The following is a 23,808-nucleotide window of genomic DNA, read 5'->3' as shown; positions in this document are numbered from 1 at the left end:
CAACAACCCGGACACGCTGTCCTCACTCCTAACTCAGGAAACCAGCTGGCCCTCCTGTGTGGCTAATGCTGGAAACCAGATGTCCCCCTCCTCCTCTCCTCCCATCCCAGGCCACTCAGCAGGGAGTGCTGGGTTTGTTTTCCTCCAAAGGGTCTTCCTTACCCCCTGACTTCCCTCCTCACTTCCACCACCCTAGACCAGGCCTCCTCACCTCCCTCTGCTTCAGTGTGAGGCCCCGAGGGAGCTGGGGGACCCATCTCCAGGCACTCCCCATCCATCCTGAGTGCCACCACCGGAGTAGTCCCTTCACATGATGCTTAGTGCATGCATACTGACAAGGCAGTTTTCGTTCAAACAAAAACTGAAACGTCTGTGACTTCTTGCTGCCCTTGGCACACGCTGACTCCTCTGCCTCATTTTCAAGGTTCCCCATAAGTAGGCCCCGATCTCCCTGCTTTCAAATACATGCTTGTATCTCAAGTATTTGCCATTCTGCAATTCTTTCCTGGCTTTTCCTGTGAGAACTGCAGAGAACGCTCAGCACATAATGACCCTGTCCAAATCCTCGCACTAAGACTTAACCCTGCCATAGGTTCTGGAAGCCCAACCTTGCATCCTTGTGTTGAGCCAGCCCCCCCTTTTGAGTTCCCATCTGAAAAAACTCAAGGAATGTATTGTTTGTTCCAACCAGGACCTGAAGATAGATCTCTGACTGGCCTCTTTCTTGGAGCTTTTACTAAAATAAGCTTACAACTATGAATTTTTCCTCTGTTTCTTTAAGATGTATACGTATCTCCTACAACCCAGGAGTGTCTTTCTCAAGGACCTGAAAGCCTTTCCTCTGAAATGCAGTCATCAGGAAGGACAGGGCCTCTATGTGCTGGTCCCTGTGGGAGGACAGGATCCTAACTTCGTGACTGCCAGTCAGCAGATGCAGCTGGGCTAATCATCATTACACTGACCCATGTACACCCACTTCGTGAAAGTTTTCATTTCCCTGCCTCAGCTTGGGTCCCCCATCCATGCCCCCCTCCCTGCTCTCTCCCCCTTGCTTTAAAAACACTGGTCAGGGAGCTCTGAGTGGCGCTGTGGATTGAGCAGCTGGCTGTTGGTTTCAGCTCGGGTCATGGGATCGGAGCCTCAGGAGTCTGCTTAAGGATTCTCATTCTCTCCCTCTATCCCAACCCCACTTGCACTATCTCTTTCTAAAACAAATACATTTTAAAAAATTAAAAGAATATGAAAACTGTCAGCTCTGCACAAATCGGAATGGGCTCAGCTCTTTCCCCTACTGACCATATTTACTGGATAAAATCTGTTTCCACTGCTTTAACTAAGGTCTCACTTCATCTTTGACACTGGAAAAAATGATCCCGCCTCTTCCTGAGGCCACCTAGATCCCGCTGATCGTCCGGCTCTCCTGAAATCCCGTGACTCATCCAAGCCCTGCAGATCTCTGCTCCCAGGGACAGCACCAAGGTGGAAGACAGTATTGCCAGACACTATTGTGAGCATGTACATAAAAAGCACTCTAATACAGGAGGAACTGAAATCCTGGAAACTGTGGTGGTTTAATGTCAATCAAAATGCAGGCCTCGTTACTTTCATTACACTTGCAGTGAATACGGTTGGTTTTGCATGCATTTTAAGATAAAAAAGTAGACTCAACAAAGAAATGAGTTACCAGCAGGGGTGAGGTGGAATGAAGGAGAGGTGACTGTAGTAAACCAGCTCAGTCCAGAAACTGTTGAAAAACTCTCTTGAGAAGAAGTATTTTTTGAATAGTTGGGAAGCACAGCTCCCAGACTTGGGGAGGGGCCTGCCCCCTGCTTTTCACTATTCCTTTACTCTCCTCTTCTCTTCTTTATCCCTTTGACGACTCTTGCCTATTTAAAAAAAAAAAAAAAAAAGGACATAAATCTCTCTCTAGTGCAAACATGAACTCAAGTGATATTCCAAATACTTGCATATTTCCTCTAAACTATTCTTTGTCCTGTTCTCTCCTATGGTCTTTCTTGTTTCCTCTTCCCAGCAAGACTCTGAAGTCATCTGTAATTTTTCCGTCCCCTAGATAACAATACATTGACGTTCACCCCCAGTCTGCAGATGAAGTCACTAACTCAGAGTGCAGGGAGGGTGACCAAGGTTGCACAGCCAACCTGGCCCCCAGCGGGGGTGGCCCTGGGGCTTGCAGCCTGGGGCCTGGTCCCTGTGCTGCGCACTGTGCACATAAAGGAAGCTGCAGGCACAGCATTCTGGCGGGCTAGTTCCTGAGCTCACAGGCATTATCTGGCTCCTCTGTTCCCCGGCAGGCCCAGTATTTTCTCTCCAGCTCCGGCAGGCCTGTGGGTTTCTCTGTGGTTCCCTCCCCACCTTTATAAGCCTGAAGACTCTGTGTGAAATGGAAGAGGGGAGTCCATGAGTGTGCGGGGTGCCCACCGGCAAAGCCGGGGCTGGCGGGCATCGCTGTTTGGTTCTGATTCGTGAATTTAGACCATGGAAGGGCCTTTTGCTTCTGGTTGGGCAATGCTGCCTAGGGACTATGTTCAATTTGGAGGAGTTTGGGGGTTCTTTTGTTATAAAAGAGAAGCTGTCACCAGCTAGATCCCAAGACCTGACCTTTACTGCCTGCCTGCTTGCACTCACCTACCTTTGTCCCACATTTATCCTTAAGCTCTTCCTTCTAGCTAATCTCTTAACAGCGCAAATGGAAAGGGAAACTGCCCTCCAGGGATAGTGACTGCTCTGACAACACCCCCAGTGAGCCCAGACCACCCCAACCAGTTTGAGTGTAACCCCTGACTTGTGCCTGCATAGATGGATGGTGGAGTGACCTCTAGAATGACTAATAACTACCTTTATTTCATTATAATATTAAAATCTCCACCCAAGGAGGAGCACAAGCTCATTAACATAACATACAGTGTATGCATAGGTGTGTTTTGTGCGTGACCTCAGGCCCACCTCTACCTAAGGTGCAAGGCATCCCTACCTAAATATCCATCTTAACTAAGTAAAAGGTACCCATCCACCCTTGTTCAGGGATTCATGGCTTTGGATGCTATTCTTCATGATTTTCTTATTTGCTGCAAATGAAGTTTTCTTTGTGCCACAGTTCAACCTGGTACCATTCATCTCACCAAAAATCAAAGTCACGTTGGTTCGGTTACAGAGCTGGGTCCCAAGAAAGGGTTCACCTTTCGGTCTTCCATAATGTAGGAAAGACATTAAGGTTCGAAGCCAATAGCCAAGAAAGAATTCTTGAGACGTCTTTGGTGCAAAAAGGTGATTTTATTAAAGCATGGGGACAGGACCTGTGGGCAGAAAGAGCTGCACCGGGGTCATGAAGAGTGGCCCATTATATACCCTCAGGTTAGGAGGGGTTTAGAGATAGCAGAAGTCTCTAAGGAATTTTGGAAGCAAGGTTTCCGGGATCTTGGGAGGGCTAGCTATTGTTGGGAAAAGACCATTTATTACTGTCCAAAAAAACCTTAGTCAAGAGACCCTTCAGATATATATCGGTGGGTCATATGCTTGGAGGGTGATTGCCAACACCTATCTTGGGGGGTTTAGAGATAAAGGAAATTTCTAGAGGGATTTTCATATGCTAAAGTAGACTTACAGGACCCTGGGGGAAGGGGGCTGCTCAGGCTAGGATTGCATTTTACCCTTTGCCAAGTATTAACATTGAGGCAGTTGAATCCCTGGAGAAATGTCACTATGCCTGTTTCAAGGACTTGTCAGTGGGCTCAAGTAGTAAGGAAATTTAATAATTTTCTCTTCTGCCCTTGTTTCCCCCATCATTGTCTTCATTAGGTCAGTCCTATCAGTGGGGTTTAGTTCTAGTTTATGTAAATGGTGGCTAAACTATTCAAGCTGCTGAGGATGGGGGAGGGGGGTGTATTTGAGTTTTAAAACGTCCTGACTACATTGACCTGAGGAGGGTGACTGCGACTGAACTAAACTGTGAGTTTGCTCCTTGATGAGTTACAGATAGAGACTACACCTGGGCTGGGCGGGGGAGGAGTGTCACACAAAGGAAACTTGATTTCCAGCAAATAAGGAGATCACAGGGAGTAACTTCCAAAACCATGACTCCCTGAGCAACGGTGAGAATGGGTTCCTATTATTTAGGGTTTAGGATGAATATTCAGAAAGCGGAGCTTTCTCATCGTCTGCAAGGCTGCACAAGTGTACTTAGAAAACATGCCTCCACATGTGTGTAAGTGTCAGCTATGAAACTTGGGCTCCTCCTCAGGCAGAGACTTTAACATGATAATGCGGCAGAGGTAACTGTCAGACTAGGGAAAGGGGTTAAGGCCAGGCTCTGAGAGCTTTTTATTTTGCGTAAGGAATCCAGGGCCTTGCTTACTTTTGAAATATCACTGGGAGTTTTTAACCACTGATTTGTGGTCTCTGATGTGGTTGGGCTATTTCCTGGTAGGGTAGCCTGTTAGCTTTTGAATTCCCTTGGTTCCCTTAAAATCCTTACCAGCTGAGGTTTTTGTGTTTCTCTGTAATTCTGATGGCTCCTAGGAAGTTCTGCCCGAGGTGTGCTTGGGCCAGCAGGGCACAGATCATGGAAAATAGCTGGGGGCCTAAAATGACTTCTCCTGTGTCAGGAAAGCTGTGTTTACCCCTTTTTTTTTCTGGGACCCCTAACTTTTTCTGCTTCTATGACAAGCTGTTCCTATTTGCACAGTACCGCTGAGTCAGTATAGAAAGTCCTGCATTCTAGGAAAACTCCTACTCTCATACACAAAAAAATCCCAGCTCTAGACAAGGTGTACCAAAGCGTGGGGACAATAAGTCCAGACAGCAGCCCCTGAGTGGCCCAGAAGTAACACTATTTTTAGTGCCGAATGGATATGGCTTAGATTATGTCTTCCAGAGCTGGGGTTTCTGATGTTGGCAGTCATGATTTGCAGTTCACAATACCCCATTATCCATTCGTGTAGGACTCTAAGTGGAGTAACTGAAGTATGCAGTCTCTGTGTGTCTGTCTTTGACTGGGCCCGTGGCCTGACTGTGCTTTACGTGGTAGTGGTGCTAGCTTAATTTTAACGCTGTGAATATTGTGACATTATTTGCTAAGAGTTCAGATAATGAAAATGAGAACAATGACCATACCAAAGCCAGCATGACACAGACATTACTTGAAAACAAGGCTAAGTGACTGTTTCATTTTTTTATGTTATTTTTTTAAAGGTTTTAAAAAATTCATTTGAGAGAGAGAGAGAGAGAGAGGGAGAGCAAACATGAGCACTGGGGAGGGGCAGAGGGAGAGGGAGAAAAGGGCTCCTCACTGAGCAGGGAGTAGACACACACACACACACACACACTCACACACACACACACACACACACACACACACGGCTCCATCCCAGGACCCTGAGATCATGGCCTGAGCCAAAGGCAAATGTTTAACCCAGGTGCCCCTGGCTATTTCATTTTAATGAAAGATGGAAAAATACATACAGTTGGATTGAGAAATTTAATAGCCATCAGTGTTTTACAATTTTCAGAGTATGGACCTTTCACTTTGGTTAGGTTTATTCCTACGTATCTTATTATTTTTGGTGCAATTTTAAATGGGATTATTTGATTAGTTTCTCTTTCTGATGAAAGAAATTGAAGATGCCACAAAGAAATGAAAAGACAGTCCATTCTCATGGATTGGAAGAACAAATATTGTTAAAATGCCCATACTACCCAAAGCAACCTACACATTTAATGCACTCTCTATCAAAATATCAATAGCATTTTTTTACAGAACTAGAACAAACAATCCTAAAATTTTTAGGGAACCATAAAAAATCCTGAATAGTAATTCTGAAAAAGAAAAGCAAAGCTGGAAGCATCACAATTCCAGACTTCACGTTATATTACAAGGGTGTAATGGTAGTGGCACAAAAACAGACACATAGATCAATGGAACAGAATAGAGAGCCCAGAATAGAGAGCCCAATCAGTTGGTTCTACGGCCAACTGATCTCTGTCAAGGCAGGGAAGAATATCCAAGGGAAAAAAGACAGTCTCTTCAACAAAGGGTGTTGGGAAAACTGGACAGCAACATGCAGAAGAATGGATCTAGACCACTTTCTTATACCATACACAAAGATAAATTCAAAATGGATGAAAGACCTAAATGTGAGACAGGAATCCCTCAAAATCTTAGAGAAGAACACAGGCAATAACCTCTTTGACATCAGCTGAAGCAACTTTTTACTAGATATGTCCCCCGAGGCAAGGGAAACAAAAGCAAAATAAACTATTGGGACTTCATAAAAAGTTTCTGCATTGGATAGGAAACAATCAACAAAACTAAAAGGCAAGCTACAGACTGGGAGAAGATAATTGCAAATGACATATCTGATAAAGGGTTAGTACCTAAAAATCTATAAAGAACTTATAAAACTCAATATCCCAAAATCAAATCCAATTAAAAAATGGGCAGAACACATAAACACACATTTCTCCAAGGAAGTGAAGCAGATGGTCAACAGACATGTGAAAAGATGTTCATCATCACTTACCATCAGGGACATGCAAATCAAAACTACAATGAGATATCACCTCACAGCTGTCAGAATGACTAAAATCAACAACACAAGAAACAGCAGGTATTGGTGAGGATGTGGAGAAAGGGCAACCTTCTTATACTGTCGGTGGGGATGCAAACTGGGGCAGCCACTCTGGAAAACAGTACGAGGTTCCTCAAAAAGTTAAAAAAAGAACTACCTTATTATCCAGCAATCATGTTACTGGTTATTTACCCAAAGATTACAAGAACACAATTCAAAGGGATAAATGGAGCCCAATGTTTACAGCAGCATTATTTATCATAGCCAAGATATGGAAGCAGCCCTAATGTCTATAAACTGATGAATGGATAAAGAAGAGGTGATATATATATATATATATATATATATATATATATATATATATATAATATTATTATATTATACACACACACACACACATATTATTCAGCCATAAAAAAGAATGCAGTCTTGCAATTTGCAATGACATGGATGGAGCTAGAGAGTATAATGCTAAGTGAAATAAGCCAAAGAAAGACAAATACTATATGATTTCAGTCATATGTAGAATTTAAGAAATAAAACAAATGAGCAAAGGGAAAAAAGGAGAGACAAATCAAGAAACAGATCCCTAGTTATGGAGAACTAACTGATGGTTACCAGAAGGGAGTGGGTGGGAAGATGGGTTGAATGGGTGATGGGGATTAAAGGGTGCACTTGTCATGATGAGCACTGGGTGTTGTTTGGGAGTGTTGAATCACCATATTGTACACTTGGAACTAACGTAACACTGTATGTTAACTAACTGGAATTTAAGTAAAAACTTCAAAAAAACAAAAAAGAAAGAAAATAATACAGGATGGGCATTGCTATGGTTTGAATATTTATGTCCCCCCCCCCACCCCCAAATTAGTGTGTTGAAATCCTAATGCCCAGTAGAATGCAATTGGTAAACTGGACTTTTGGGAAGTGATTAGGTTATGAGGGTGAGTCCTCATGAATAAAATAAGTGCCCTTACAGAAGAGACTCAAATGAGGACAGGAGAAGCCATCAACCAGGTCTTTCCATCAAATGTAATACTCTAGTGAAGAAAGGTGATAATGAGGGAAGCAGGGGGTATATGGGAAATCTCCACCTTCCCCTCAATTTTACTGTAAACTAAAAAACGCTCTTTTAAAAAGTCTTAATTTAGGGGCACCTGGGTGGCTCAGTGGGTTAAAGCCTCTGCCTTTGGCTCAGGTTGTGATCTCAGGGTCCTGGAATTGAGCCCCATATCGGGCTCTCTGCTTGGCAGGAAGCCTGCTTCCCCCTCTCTCTGCCTGCCTCTCTACCTATTGTGATCTCTGTCTGTCAAATAATTAAATAAAATCTTAAAAAAAAAAAAAGACATGCTGTAAAGCTACAGTAATCAAGATGGTGTCATGTTGGTAAAAGAACAGATGAATCGATCAATGGAACAGAATGGAGAACTGTGATATTGTGATATAGTGTTTTATTTTATTTTATTTTTTTGTTTTAGAGAGAGAGCTTGATCAGGGAGCGGGGAGAGGGAGAGACAGAATCACAAGCAAGCTCCATAACCAGCACAGAGCGACCTGAGCCAAAATCAAAAGTTGGATTTGTAACCGAATGAGCCACCTGGGCACCCCTGAGATACTGTGATTTATAACAAAAAATATATATTTGTTTTCCACTCTTCCTGGCACATAGCTCCCAAAACCCTTATAATTTCCTACAATACAGTCATAGGGACATCTTCTGTTATACTATTTTGTTCCCAGTTCCTGAAATAGCTCCAGAGGATAAAGGTGAAAACATGCCTTTTGTTATTCATAATAGGCCCTTTTCAACTCTACCAGAGTTTATATTCATGAGATGATCTTTGGAAAGCCCCTAAAGATGGGGGTTGGTTGCCAGGGGAACAAACCCTGTGATTACAGGGTTAGAACTTTAGAACTTTAAACCCCTCCTTCTGACCTAGAGGTTGAATTAGTCACCAGTGACCAAAGATTTAATCAATCATGCCTACATAACAAAACCTGTATGAAAATCCCAAACGACAGGGTTCAGAGAGCTACTGTGTTAGTGAATGCATGGATGGGCTGGAAGAGTGTTCCTTCCCTCACACCTTGCTCTATGCCTTGCTTCCATATGGCTGTTCCTGATCTATATTGTCTTAAGCTGATAACCTGGTATGTAAAATGTCTTTATGAGTTCTGTGAGCCACTCTAGTGTATTAATCAAACCCAAGAAGGGGCCGGGGGTGTCACGGGAATCTTTAATTTATAGCCAGTAGGTCAGAAGCATAAATAACCTGGATTTACCTTTGGCATCTGAAATGTGTGGGTGTGGGGCAGTATTATGGGATCAAACCCTTAACCTGTGGGGCATGATTTTATCTCTAGGTTAGACAGTGTCCAGATTGAGTTAAATTTTAGTTGGTGTCACAGAGTTGGGAAAAACCCCAACATTTGATGACTGCAAGTGTCAGAAGGAAACGTTATGAAAGTAGAGTTTTGAAAGTGGAGGAGAAAAAAATAGTTTCCCTTACAAGAGTCTAGAAGAAGACCCACATAAACATAGTCAACTATATTCATCTGATCTTTAACAAAGGAGTAAAGGCAATACAATAGAGAAAAAATAGTCTTTTCAACAAATGTGTTGGAACAATTGGCCATCACATGGAAAAAAAAAATACAGACCTTAAACCCTTCATTAAAATTAACTCACAATGTAAAACACAAAAGTATAAAACTCCAAGAGGATAACATAGGAGAAAATCTAGATGACCCTAGGCTTGGTGATAATGTTTTAGATGTGACACCAAAAGCAGGGGAACCTTGTACTTTAGAATTTATCCTGAGGTGAAAGGAAACCCACTGAAAAACTTGTATTTTTATGAGATCATCCTGGGGGCTGAGTGGTAACTGGATTGGATAAAGCAAGACAAGGGCAGAGAAACAAGTTTGGTGATCACTGACAAAGTCTAGATAAGAGAAGGAAGTTTAAGGTAATGGGATAAGTACCCTGGAACAAGAAAGAAAGCTTGGTCTTGAACATATGAAAGTTTCAGAGCTGTGGGACTGAAAACATCCAGGGAGCAGACAGTCTGATGCTTAGAAGAGCATAAGCCAAAAGGCAGTGAAGAGGACAGCAGAGGGCCAGGTACAGAGGAGGAAGAGTGGGAGTGAGGCTCTGGAATGGAGGGAGTGTGGAAGAGGAAGTGGTGCCTTGTGGTACTAAGTTTAAGGAAGTAATCAAAGGTGTCCTTGGCTGGATGACTGTATCCTAAATAAAATCCACATCATGAGACAGAGAAAGGAAGGCCTTCTAGTACATTCTGTAGTCATACCTTTTCCAAAGGCAAGTTATGTCTGTTTGGTTTTGCCTCATCTTTATGTCCTTCTCTCCCCCTGCCTTCTAGTCTTCATAGGGAGTGATCATCAGGGTAAATGTCATCCCTTGCCTCTCCTTATTTAGGATTTCCTTTTGTACATTTACTTACTGAAGACAGTGATGTGACTTTTAATTGATCTGATACCTCCAAGGATTTGAGCATTTGCCTTATTTGTCACAACAGTGGTTTTATGAAAGTGGCAAGCAAGGGTGGGAGTTGTTTTCACCTAGAAATTCACCACCATAGTCCTTTCTGTGTGCTACCAATCAAAACAGCTGGTGGAATGGTCATTGCCTGTCAGTGGTTCTTTTGACCAGTTATGAACTGTGGTCAACATAAAGACTGCTCAGTAAGTAGTTTGTGAGTAAGAAGAAACAAGGATCATACTCAGTGTCAATTCTTCCCCAATAGGAGCTATTAGAGCAACTCTATGTTATTGTTCCAGGAAAAAGAACTTTACTAATTAATTAGTTTATTAACATAGAAAATCTTGCTGTTAAGTAGCTACTTTGTATATACCAGGACATGTTTGCCACACCAGAAGGAGAAATCTTACAGCCTAATACTTCTTCTTTGTCAACGAAGCAGATAATGCTTAGCAGATGTTGCTGATGAACATTTGTAATTGACTGACTGACTAGTCTTTGGGCCATGGCCAAACAGCAGCTAACTTTTTATGAAAAGCCACATGGGTTGAATCCATTCAGTGTAGTTTTGTAACTAGAATAAAATTTTATCACAGAATGTTGTTTTATCTTTTTCCTTGGAAAATGTGGAATTGTGGCAAAAAGTATAATTCTTTAAGGAATAAGGACCAAACCACTTTAAAAAAATTCTTTATTACAATCCAATATTCCTTATTACAATCCAATATTCCTTATTACAGTATATTGAGTATTCAATATGTAATATGGCAATTTTTCTGGGGTTCATCCCCAGAATATGACTGTTGCTCGTGCTTATCAAAAGGCTCCAGTGCAGGGTGCTTGTGTGGTTCAGTCTGTTGAGTATCTGACTTGAGTTCATGTCATGATCTTGGGTTCTGGGATTGGGTCCCGCATCGGTCTGCACTCTGTGGGGAATCTGGCCCTGCCCCCATTCATGTTCTCTTTCTCTCTCTCAAATAAATAAAATCTTAAAAAAGGGGGGGGCTCCAGTGCACACTTACCACTAATAAAATGTTTTATGAAATAAAAACACAATACCAAACAAAAAGAATTCAAATACTTTAAAAAAAAATCAAGTCTGTTTTCAAGTTTGTTCTATTCAGTCTAATGACTACACAATAAAAGCAGATACACTAGCTTAATAGAATTGGCTTCTTTTCTACAGCACATATTGTCCAGGCCACAAATATAGTATTAGATGACAGAGAACGCTCAGGGTAACCATTTTTACAGAACTAGGAAATAAACTTCTAAGAATGACTTTTATAATCCCACCTTTAATAACCAAGTCCATTATTCTAATTCTAAAGAAGATAAACCCAATGACCTTCCTCATATGAGCTCATGAGTAAGAGTAACATTACTATCAAAATCTGTATTTCTGATCCATTATGAGCTTGAGACAAGCTTCAAATATCCCCAAAGAAAAAAACACAATGCACATTGTTATCTCTTAGTTCACAAGAGTGAGTGCTGTGAGCCACATTCATTGGCATTTCCTCCACTGTGGTACTGTAGAAGGTCTCAATGTCACAAAGAATCTGCTCTTCTTCTTCAATGTTTATGGCCACAGCTTTTCTCCCAAATCAACCTCCACTGCCAATTCTGAACAAAAGAAAAATTATCAATCAGAATATTGCTTATCAAAGACAATATGGACTACTAACAGTATGAGCTACTTGTAACCATCAGTGGCTGTTTATCTGCCAGGATTATACATAAAGTGCTTCTAACTAGATGCTAATTGCAATAGACAGAGAAAAAGAACAGGTTTCTTTTGTAGATAGTGCAAAAGGATTCCTTTGGCTGCAAAATCAGATTCTATCAGGCATCTTAAGTATTATTATTTATAAAGCAGATGGCAGCATTGTGTTTGTGGTAGTGAAATTAAAGCCAGTGCCCAAGAGGGCCACCCAAGAGCAGTTGTCGGCCTGGGGCGGATGCAGAGGGACTAAACAAAAAGAACAATTACATAATTCATTTTGACACAATTTTGGAACTACCAACTGCAAATATAAACTCTGGAATGTTGGCTATTGTTTGGACTATGTTGTCCAAAACAACAGCCACTAGCTACATATGGATATTGAAATTAAAATTAAACAGAAAACACATTTAATCAGTTGCATTAACCACATTTTAATAGCCACATTGTGGTTTGTCACTTCTTTGTTGGGCAGCACAGATGTGCAATATTTCTATCACTGCAGAAAGTTCTGTTGGACAGACATAGTGTAGGACTTAAAACTTTTTACAGTGTGTGCGTTTGTGTATGTGTGTGTGTGTGTGTAAGGAAGCTCCAAAAATCTGTTATGGTAACCTATATTTATCACAGTTTTCTGCTCAGTTTACCTCATACATGTAACACAAATGGCTGGGATATATTTATCACTGCAGTTCTCTACTAAAACAGATAATATGACCAATCAAAAATGTCTTGGCTGGAGCAATTTAAAAGATCCAATAAACAGGACAAGAGAAAAACAAATATGGAAATACTGACTCACTCTATCCAAACAATATGCTGTTTCAGTCATGAAACCATGTCCTAAATCAAACCAATGCCATTCTGGAACACTGCCTCCTATTATTTCTTGAAACAAAGTTCTTCTTACCTCAGTAGCAAGACATAATCAATTTATTTAGTAATAAAACCACTGTATTTAAGCCAGAGTCGATATAAATTTCTACCTGTAAATGCTAACAAAATCCTAATTATAGAAGAATCATCAAGAAAGCATGGGATATGAATAACAGGACATCAACAACAATAAAAGACTTATGTGTAAGAGAAGACAACCAGATCTAACAGCATTATTGACTTTTCCTTTGAATATCAACTGTAGAAAACCCAAAGTCTAGGCTACAATTCACATTTGTTTTCCTACAGTGTTCTGATCAACCATAAATCTACCCAAGTAGAATTTAAATACATCTTATCATGTTACTGGGTGATAAGATTATTTTCCTCATTCACATGCATGATTTTAAAGGTTGTCTGGCTAACAAAATCACACAATATATAAATTGATTTCACCGGAATAAAAGCAAATACTCAATGAAGATGACAAATAGTCAGCTGAGAATATAGTTTTCACAAGTAGTGGGCAGGTCATAGTTTATAACCATAAACTAGTTGTTCATAAAAATTAAGAACCCAAGATTATGATAGTAGACATTCAAATTCTGATTTAAAAAGCAAGTACTGCACATCTTCCAGGCCATAAAATAGTAATGAACCACATATAAATCATACACCTCACTGTGGAGTGTAGTTTTCATTCCCCCACACAGCTATAGCTGACAAAGACTGTAAAAATCTTCCCCTCAAAACCAACTGCGGTAGATAAATACGATTAAATAAAGAACTGAAATACCAGTAAGTTGGTTGTAATCAAAATGTGGCTTGTCCCTTATCTGAATTCCTTCTTGATAATGTCTCTTTCTTTCTATCACCACCTGCAAAATATTAACAAGCCTTAATTCTCGAGAGTCATTCATCAAGTCAGAGTTCAACTTGGTAAACATGTCTGAGACCATGCATCCTTGGCTGCTAAGTACCATAGCAGACAAGGCTAGAAAGGTAACAGTTTTATTTTGAGCAGGGGGCAAAGACAAGGCAGCACTTTACAGCTACATTGTAACTAGGACCTGCATCAGTTCATTAAGGAAATGGTTACACGTGAAGTGTCTTAACTTCCCATACTAGGGAGGAACTACTCTTAGCACATCAGATACTGAAATTCCTAGCATGCATTTCTCACAAGCCAGTCTACACTTTGTGCCATGCTCTGAAAAAGAACAGCATGTGTGGTCTGTCATTTGACACAGGGAGGACACAATTTTCTTCCCTCCAGTATTTCAGAGAGGAAAATGGTAATTCCTATCAGAGTGGGAATAAAAAACCATTTGATTTCTCTCATCCTTTCATTGGAAGGGACCAGTTAGAAATTCATTCGATTAATTCTGCCTAAGTACAGATATTCTCATCCCAAATCTTAAAACAAAGTATGGCAGACTTAAGAAAGAGGTTCATTTCAGTTTTTCTATTATCTGGTATAGTTACTTTCCTTCTTGAGCTTAATCTGCTGGTTTTATTACAAATACAAAGACATCGTACTAGTTTCTGCAATTTTAATAGAGAGCTTAAGTAAGAAGGTAAAAAAAAATTCTGGCTATAATTTTTATGTATATCAACTAGAAAAACATTACCCCTTTTCAAAAATATTATGAAATGTTGATAATTTCATGGGTTAATTCTTCCTTCTTCATCAGAATTTGAACTTCTTGATAACTTCCAACATATTGATTGACATTAAGGCAGAAAGCAACCCAACCTTAAAAAAAATAGAGATGGCTAATTATGTTGACATATCAATTAAGCAGATATAACAGTTATCATAATAATAATGAAGGAATAATGTTTGAGACCAAGCGTCCCTGTCTTACTATAGAATTGAGCTAGACAGAGATTGTAGGAAACAGTTGCTTTCAGCAGGGGCAAGGACAATATAGCACTTTACAGCTATATTGTAACAAGTAACCCAACCTGCCAGCAATAGACAAATCATGTGCCCACCTGAATACTTGTATTTACTTTCTGGTAAGTCTTGTGGATTTAACCTTTAATGCCTGGACGCAGAATTTTTATCTGCTTCATCCTCAACAGTAGTAATATTTAATATAATGAGATGAAAATGACATTTTACCTCTGGGTTCTTCCCCCAAAAAACCCATAATCCCAGTCTAATCTTGAGAAAAACATCAAATTCCAATACAAGGACATCCTACTAAATATCTGACTGATATCTGACCGATATCTGACTCCCCCAAACTGTCAAGGTCATCAAAAACTGGGAAAATTTAAGAAACTGTCACAGCCAAGAGGAGCTTGACAATTAAATGTAATGGGGTATCCTGGGTGGGATCCTGGAACAGAAAAAGGACATTAGGTATAAACTAAGGAAATCAGAGTGAATTCTGGACTTCAGTTCATAATACTATATCAAGGTCAGTTGGTTAGTTAATTTTAACAAATGTACCATATTAATATAAGATGTTAATAATATGGGAAACTGGGGCACCTGGGTGGCTCAGTGGGTTAAAGCCTCTGCCTTCAGCTCAGGTCATGATCTCAGGGTCCTGGGATCGAGCCCCACATCGGACTCTCTGCTCAGCAGGAAGCCTGCTTCCCTCTCTCTCTCTGCCTGCCTCTCTGCCTACTTGTGATCTCTGTCGGTCAAATAAGTAGATAGAATCTTTGAAGAAACAAACAAACAAACAAACAAACCTTTAAAAAAATAATATGGGAAACTGGTGGCAAGGTATATGGAAGCTTTTTAAACTCTTCTCAATTTTTTTTTGTGAGCCTAAAACTGTTCTAAAATATAAAGTTTATTAAAGAAAAGTCCTCGTTTCATGTCAAGGTATTCACCCATGGCAACTGGCTTAAATAGGTAGGCTAATTATTTTCCTTCCCATACCGCAAATATCACTAGTTTAAAAATGCCCACAGAAAAATACGGTGATACTTACAAAGATATCTTGTATTTAATGTATTGGGTGTTCTCCCTGAAATACCAACAACTCTAAGTGCTATTTCAGCTTGTATGTTGTGAGTTTCATTTTGAACACCGTTTCCACAATGCAGGCATGACAAGTTGTTTCCACACAGTAGTCAAGTGCCAGGATTGCCATTTGGATCTAAAAGTCAAACCTTAAATTATTATGTTGTAGAAAAACAAGTTCTAGCAAGCAATTTCTGAAGCACATAGCTAAATGCTGAACAGCTCACATTTAGTTTCAGATTCTGGTTTGCAAACAGCTTTTAAGCAGGTGAACACAGAGTCTCTTCTAAGCTTAAAACACAGAATTATCAAACTGCTTCATGGTAAAATCCCTTTCAGTATCTCATTTTTAATTAGACTTTTGTGCCTTTACAAACTTGGGATCCTCAGTTCCTCGAGATACCAGTTAGAGAACCAGAGAACCCAAACACACATTTCCTGCATTATTCTCCTATGTGCAGGATATGTAAGTAGGGAAACAAGTTCTGTTTTTGCCTATAAGTAGGCAAATTGTTCTGTTATGTATTCACTGATTATCACTTACTTTAAGATTAAAGGGGTTGGGGGTTGGGGTAACTGGGTGATGGACACTGGGAAGGGTATGTGTTGTAATGAGCACTGGGTATTATATAAGACTGATGAATCACAGACCTGTACCCCTGAAACAAATAACATATCATATGTTAATTTTTAAAAAACCACCAAAAACCAAAAATGAAATCTTTCCAATAGGAAACTATGACATACAACCTTGATCTTCATAAAGCCTACAGCTTTGTTAAGAAAAGCTTTATTCCATAGCTAATAGCAGTGAACATTGAAAATAGACAGCATGCCACAGATATATCACAGACTACTAAGATTCCCAACTAATTACAGATCATTGCAGTTTTCATGCTGCAAAATTTCATTTAGACTTAACAATAATACAAAGGTCAAGGATTCTGTCTACCCTGAAGAAAAGAAAGTTTTGGAATCTCAGTCTGGTGAGATAGAGCCCTTCAAACTAGTTCTTGCTTAATTTGAAACAAAAACTCTATGCTTGCATATGGGCAATAATTAAAAAGAAGTTTCTGAATGGACCACCACTTCACACCAAATTTTTTTTTTAAATTTTTTTCATTTTTTATTTGACAGAGAGAGAGAGAGATCACAAGTAGGCAGAGAGGCAGGCAGAGAGATGGGGAAGCAGGGTCCCTGCCGAGCAGAGAGCCCGATGTGGGGCTCGATCCCAGAACCCTGGGACCATGACCTGAGCCAAAAGCAGAGGCTTTTAGCAATAATCGCGCCTCGGATAAACCTCATTGGCTACGATACTGCCACTGCGCAAAGCAGAGGCTTAACCCACTGAGCCACCCAGGCGCCCCAACTTCACACCAAATCTTATGCTGTTCTTCACTTTTGTGAAACCTGAAGCCTCTGAGGATTTACATTGCCCTGGCAGGCAGCCATGAAGCAATGTCGGGGGATACAGATGTTAACACACAAGGACTGATCCCCTGGGAAGGACAAACCCAAGGATTGACTACACTGATCTCAGAGTTCTTTGGGATTGAGCCACCTTCAGGGCAACACGCTTGAGAGTTCAGCTTGCCCAGCCTCCTGATACGGTGCACTGAGATGAACACATCACTTCTGTGGTATTTCTTTCCCAAATGGATAGCCTGAGTTTATTTGTGAGAAGTGTTGGGGAGGGGGGAAATGACAACGACAAACCCACAATGGAGGGATATTCTATTTAAAAAACTGGCCTCCATTCTCAGTGATTGGCACCATCCACTACTCATGTATTTTTAGTATACACAGAGATCTCTATCTGGATATACTTGTGAATACCAAAAATCACTTCATCACCTAACCTACAAAATCATGGAGACAAAGACTGAGAAGCTGTTCCAGAATGCAGAAGGCAAAAGAGACAGAACAACTAAATTCAACATGTGATGCTATATGAGATTCTGGACCAGTAAACAACCACTTTTCTTCTCTTTTTTTGGTAAAACATTCATAAGTTGGACAATTGATGAAATCTGAATAAAGTCTATAAACAATATTATATCTGTTATTTTTTGATTTTGATAATTGTGTTATGATGCCCTTATTTCTAGGTAACACACACTGAAATAATAAAGGGTAAAGAGGCTTAATGTCAGTAACTTACTTCCAAATGCTTCAGAAAAAGCACACACACACACACACATATATGTGTGTGTGTGTGTATATATGCAGTTGTGTTTATATACAGAGAATAAAATAAATGTGTTACAAATAGTAACACTTGAGAAATCTAGGTAAAGAATATAAGAGTTCTTTGTCCACGTTTGTAGCTTTTCTGTAAGTCCAAAATCATTTCAAATTAAAACTCATCAAATTAAAATTCACAATATGAGGGGGGGTGGGAGGTTGGGGTACCAGGTGGTGGGTATTATAGAGGGCACAGCTTGCATGGAGCACTGGGTGTGGTGAAAAAATAATGAATACTGTTTTTCTGAAAATAAATAAATTGGAAAAAAAAATTCACAATATGAATATCAACCCTACTAACATTTATAATTTACAGAAGAGAAACAATAGAAGTTCTAAACTGACAGCTCCTTTGTTTTCTTTGTTTTGCACAGTGTTTTCTTTTTTTTTTTTAAAGATTTTATGCACAGTGTTTTCAATCTGAATTAGATGCTTTCTGAGAAAATTTCAGATGCAAATCCAAATTTCCACCTTCACTGAAAAAATAGTAGATTGTAATCTTGTTCCTTATCCTCTGATGGCAACTAACGAGTGGCTGCCCTCTTTAGATGGGCATATGCCCTGCACATCACTGGATCTCTACCTGTCCTTGTTTTTCTTAAAAAAACTGGCTTTTTTACTCATTTATGTCGCTGGGCCAGCTCCCTGCAGACATTTGAGTGTGAGGTCTTTGATTTATCCAGGAGCTCCAGCTCTGCTAAATGTAAGTAATTTAATCTGGAGCTTCTATCTGTGCCAATTACTAATTTTAAAAAGAGGAAGGCAAAGTGAAAAGTTTGTTCAAGCCCAAGAATCTCTTGTGAGAAATACGTATTTGTGTTTTCATTTACTGGAAGACGAGAGATCACACAAAAAGCACTCAATGAGAATTAGTTAAATGAATCTGGAAATTAAAAATTTTAAATATAAAATGGATGACTAGATGAGATTCTTTTTTCTCATGCTCTGAAGATCAAAATTAACCTGGGGAAAAATTATGAGGGTTATTTGGGAAAGCGCATGTTTTGACTCCATTTAGAGGGAAGAACGTTCTAATGGCTAACTGAAACTGTACTAAGCTACTTTCAAGAGGTGATGGATTTCCAGCTTCCTGAAGTGTTAGAAAGAGTTTGGGCCACAATTTAATGAGGATGCTAAGCGGGGTGTTTATTGGGGGGCAGGAGGCCAACTCATGTATGCAGCAGCCAGAAGTTCTTGTCATGGTCCTTCCTATGCTCAGATCCATGATTCTACAGGGGTGCTTAAGTCTCCAGGTAAACCAACACTTCTGTCATAGGATGGTGAAGAGAAGATGAAGCAACTCAACAATAAATCATGCGAACTCAAGGGCATCTGAGCCTCCAGGGTGTGATTTAGAAGGAGAAACCATGAGCCAGCCAGCCGGGGCCCACTGGAGCACGACTCTATCTCTATCTCCAGTGTCCAAGGAAGTGGCTGCAGATACGGAAGACACAGCCACATGTGGAGAAGTGAGCAAAATATACCAGAAGGGACCAGCACAGGGTGTAGGAAGACCTAGTGTGTGGTCATCAGTGAGAGACCCATTTCTATAACATTAGGGGAATGGTTAAGGTATATTTAGCCTTTATGAGTGCAAAGCTCTACTTGGTAATAAAACATATCTGCAGAAAATGCTGTCTAAGAAAGAAAAGCAGGTTTAAATGAAGCTTCACAAAAACATGATAATCAAGGAAATAGAAAAGCATTCTATACCTTATGTCATGTCTGAATTCTGAATGCAGTGGTCTCAGCTTTCTCTTTGAGGATGAGCTTCCCAGCAGAAAATTTCTCCAGCTGAAACTGTCAGAGGGAAAATTGATCATTGCGTTGCTGAATGATGTGTGTCTGATTTCCAGCCTTAAACTCTGTGTGGTCTAACAGGTGGAGTAAGAAGCCAGTGTGATGTGCAGGCCCCAATCTAGCCCAGTGTGTTGTGCAGCGAGGAAGCACAACACAGTCCCTAATGAAAGGGAGAATAGCATTTTCAGGAAAAATGCATTAGAGCCTGTGCTCTATTAAACTACTATGGGACGATGGGACTCCAAACTGAACCTTGATATAACATGGACGACCTTGGTAGGGGGATGGAAACACTAATGTTTGCTGGGAGGAACCTCAGGACTCAGGTATTCTCTTTCTTCTGTAACATTGAGATCACTTCCTGAGAATGGCTGGTAAGGAATGTCAGACGTTTGAAAAGACTGAAGAGAATCTGATACAGCAGTTGCATAAATTGAAAGAATGGGGTTCTCAATGCTCAGGTGAAATTGCCTACCACAAATTTCTTTTAGTACCAAGCCTTCAGCAGACAAATTTCTCCAGCTCTTCTAGAAGCTTGATGCAGGCACAAAGACAAATAGTTAGATTCATTCATGGTCGCAGTTTTCTTTGGTAGACAAATAGCTAGTAATAACTGACAGCATTTACAAACCTTGGGGGAGCCAGAATCAGGTTTTTGTTTATGATTTTACAAATAATTAAGGATCAGATATGATATGTGACTTGTTTACAATCACCTGGGTTATAATAAAGAGTAGTCGCTAAGAGTAAAACTTCAATCTTCATAATTCCACATTCCTCCATAGGGGGTGGAAAAGTTTTGTTGTTTTATGCAGAAAAATTGCAAAAAATTCCCAAGAGGAATTTTAGCAAATAGTCTGCAAGTAAACTGTTTTGTTTTGTTTGAGAGAGAGAGAGAGAGAGAGAGTGTGTGCGCAGGTGTATAGAGGGAGAGGGAAGAGGATTAGAGGGAGAAGGAGAGAGAATCTTAGGCAGGGCCCAGTAGCAAAGCCCTACTCAGGGCTCGATCTCACAACCCTGAGATCACAACCTGAGCAGAAATCAAGAGTCAGATCTTAACCAACTGAGTTACGCAGATGCTGCTGAAAGTAACCTATTTTAATACTGTAAACACTAAGGAAATAAAACAATATGCAAAAAATATAAAATTCTACAAGGCTTGAGTTCTGTTTTTTTAAAGCATATTATGTCTACCTTACTATAAACAAACACTGACTATAAGCCCATTTTCTAGTTTTACCTGTTATCTTTTAGTTATTTTCTTTCTCATGGTGTTTTAGTTTCTTCTGTTTAAAACACAATGCAAATAAAAACAATATAAAAAATTATGCATGGGGAAAATGAACAAGACTGATAAATAAATATTTTATTAGCCCAGCTTATGGATATTCATTTGGTAAAATTGGTGTATTACAATAAAAAATACTTGTTTTAACCGTTATTGAACAGTACATTTTTTTCACTGAAATTCAGATATCCATAATATTTTTAATTGCTTGGCTTTTTAAATTTAAAATAAAAGTTTATAAATTAAAAATTAATTGTAGAATAATTTGGTATGCCAAAGATTCACACTTACTAAAGGTCAAATGTAATAGCTAATAATAGCTAAAATAATTGTTTTTGAAGTTCCAGGCACTTGACAATCCTATAAAGTGGATATAATTATTATCATGTTTAAAGAAGAGGAAACTGAGACCCAAAGAGATTATGTAACTTGCCTCTGCCATCAAAGTGGGGGAACTAGGCTTTGAACCCAGGTATGTTTCATTCCAGAATTTGAGCCCTTAGCCTCTGTAGGATATACTGCCTTAATCCCTACCTTCATAGTGATGTGTGGATCTCCTGCAATACATATGAATATAACCTTGTATGCTGACATCAGAGCCAAATGATATGACACTGTTTATTAATTATAAAATACACTTTCATCGTCACAGAGCTGTACTCCTCGACAGTGTAATACAGTTACTTCTTCCCTAAAATAGAAAGTAAGCGTTACAGAGGAGAACTAACTCTCCAGCCCTCTGAGAGGTAAGTTTGCTTTTGTTAACCCGATTTATTCCAACAATAAGAGCTCCTGAGGAGTCTTCTCCTAATGAAGGACAGCAGAACTGAAATTTTTAAGGTGTCCTGGCCTCATCACCCACTAGTTGCATAACCTTGGACAAGTCTCTCCGGGTTTCATCAGAACATGGATTACAACAACGCTCCCCACATAGGTTCTGCTGGGGAACTAGGCTGTAAATGCTTAGGAGGTGTATCTAGTCTGGGGTTGCCAGATAAAAAACAACACACCCAGTTCGATTTCAGACAAATAACAAATAAATAATGTTTCATATTTAAATTTCTCTTTATATTGGGGACATATTTATACTAAAAAAATAATTGTTTATCTGAAATTTTAAGTTTAACAACCATCTTGTATTTTTTAAAAAAAGATCTTATTTATTTATTTGAGAGAGACAGAGAGCATGAGCTGCGGGAAGGGCAGAGGAAGAAGCAGATTCCCGGCCGAGAAGGGAGCCCCACCGGGGGCTCCACCCCCAGACCGGGACCGGGACCTGAGCAAAAGGCAGACGCTTAACGACTGAGCCACCCACGTCCCCCTCCTCTGGTATTTTTATTGCCAAATCTGGTGTCTCTACGGCGAGGGGAGCATGGAGAATGGCAAGCCCAGCTCCATCGTCCTCCATCTCCCCCGTGCCCCAGTAGAGAAACTGAGGCAGGCAGCGGGCTGACGGGTGAACTGGGGGTTGGGGGGGAGACGGAAGGCTGGAGGAAACTCAAATGCATATTGCTACGTGAAAGAAGTAATCTGAAAGATTACCTTTCGGGGTGCGACTGAAAGCAGAACCCCGGGTCTCGCGGATTCTTTCCTCTGGTCCTCCGCCCCCTCCTCACCTCTCTGGGCGCTGGCAGGCCAAGCATCGCCCGCCCCAGAGCGCGACCGTTACCTCCGCCGCAGCACCGGGCTCGGGAGGCGCTGCCACCGGCTCCTCTCGGTCGCCATCAGCAGCACCGAGACCACAGAGGCCGCCGCCACGTCCCCGGAGTCCGGCTGCATGTTGATGTGCGACTGCGTCTCAGATGTCACCCAAAGCGTCCCTCCATTCTGTCTGGAAATCTCTTGTCCTCCTCTGGCCACCACCATCCAGGTCAGAAGCAAGAAGTAGACCAATCCGAGCAAGGAATTAGGGACGGGGCGTCACCATTAAAGCCAATCAAAGAACAGAGCAGGGCTTCAGGGCTGGCGATTGGTCAATTCAGGGATGCCGATTGGTCGATTGGTTTTCTTCGCCTTCATCTCCTGCTGGGTGATGTGGGGGTCCGTCCTCAGACTCGTTAGGCCCTTGGGGCCGGATAGATGTGTCCACCTGTGATCCGTGGGGTTCTTTCCCTGTCGCGGACTCTAGGGCGAGGAACCTTCCATGATCTTTAATTTTTAGGGGCTCTGAGGGGAAGACGGGAAGACAACTGTCAGAACATAAAGGGATTTGGGCTAAGAAGAATACAAAATTTTATGTTTTCAAGAATGTGAAAAACATATTAAGAAATTCCTCCTAATCATCTCAAAACAGAAATTAAACAATTTTAAAATAGACTTGCTTTTTAAAAATTGTGATATAAATGACATATCGCATTGTTTAAGGTGTACAATGGGTTGATTTGACACATTTATATATTGCAATAGAATTATCACCATAATGCTAGCTAACACCTCTACCAAGTCACATAATTACTTTTTTGCATAGTGAGAATAATTAAGATCTAGTCTCTTAGCAGCTTTGAGGTGTATAAAACAGTGTTGTTAACTATAGTGACTATCTTGGGCATTAGATCTCCAGAACTTTTTCATTTTCTACTTGCAAGTCTGTAGACGTTTTCACAGCAGTTTTAGGTTCATAGCAAAATTGAGCAGAAGATACTGAGATTTGCCATGTACCCACTCCCGGCCCCCACCCATGCACCCCATTATCAACATCTCCCACCAGAGTGATACATTTGTTACAACAGATGAACCTACACTGACACATCATTATCACTGAAAGACTGTATTTGTTTGAAATCATTCTTGGTGTACTTTTAT

The 23,808-nt window shown here is 40.5% G+C and overlaps 1 long non-coding RNA gene, 3 other non-coding genes and 1 pseudogene across 4 annotated transcripts; all 5 read right to left on the bottom strand.

Annotated features, from left to right (window-relative positions):
* Positions 1–11,188: 11,188 nt before the first annotated feature.
* Positions 11,189–22,845, bottom strand: LOC122908739. Its single transcript, XR_006385018.1, has 6 exons — positions 22,549–22,845; positions 19,632–19,718; positions 15,643–15,810; positions 14,320–14,444; positions 13,485–13,566; positions 11,189–11,712 (listed from the first exon to the last, which is right to left on the bottom strand). It is a non-coding gene; the product is annotated as an uncharacterized LOC122908739 (long non-coding RNA).
* Positions 13,634–13,764, bottom strand: LOC122911049. Its single transcript, XR_006385376.1, has one exon. It is a non-coding gene; the product is annotated as a small nucleolar RNA SNORA63 (small nucleolar RNA).
* LOC122911089 lies at positions 14,089–14,267 on the bottom strand. Its single transcript, XR_006385410.1, has one exon. It is a non-coding gene; the product is annotated as a small nucleolar RNA SNORA81 (small nucleolar RNA).
* Positions 14,528–14,658, bottom strand: LOC122911051. Its single transcript, XR_006385377.1, has one exon. It is a non-coding gene; the product is annotated as a small nucleolar RNA SNORA63 (small nucleolar RNA).
* LOC122910940 lies at positions 16,887–17,008 on the bottom strand (annotated as a pseudogene).
* Positions 22,846–23,808: the final 963 nt, after the last annotated feature.

This window comes from Neovison vison, chromosome 6, assembly GCF_020171115.1.
Source record: "Neovison vison isolate M4711 chromosome 6, ASM_NN_V1, whole genome shotgun sequence".
Lineage (NCBI taxonomy): Eukaryota > Metazoa > Chordata > Mammalia > Carnivora > Mustelidae > Neogale > Neogale vison.
This window is presented reverse-complemented; position numbering and strand designations above follow the sequence as displayed.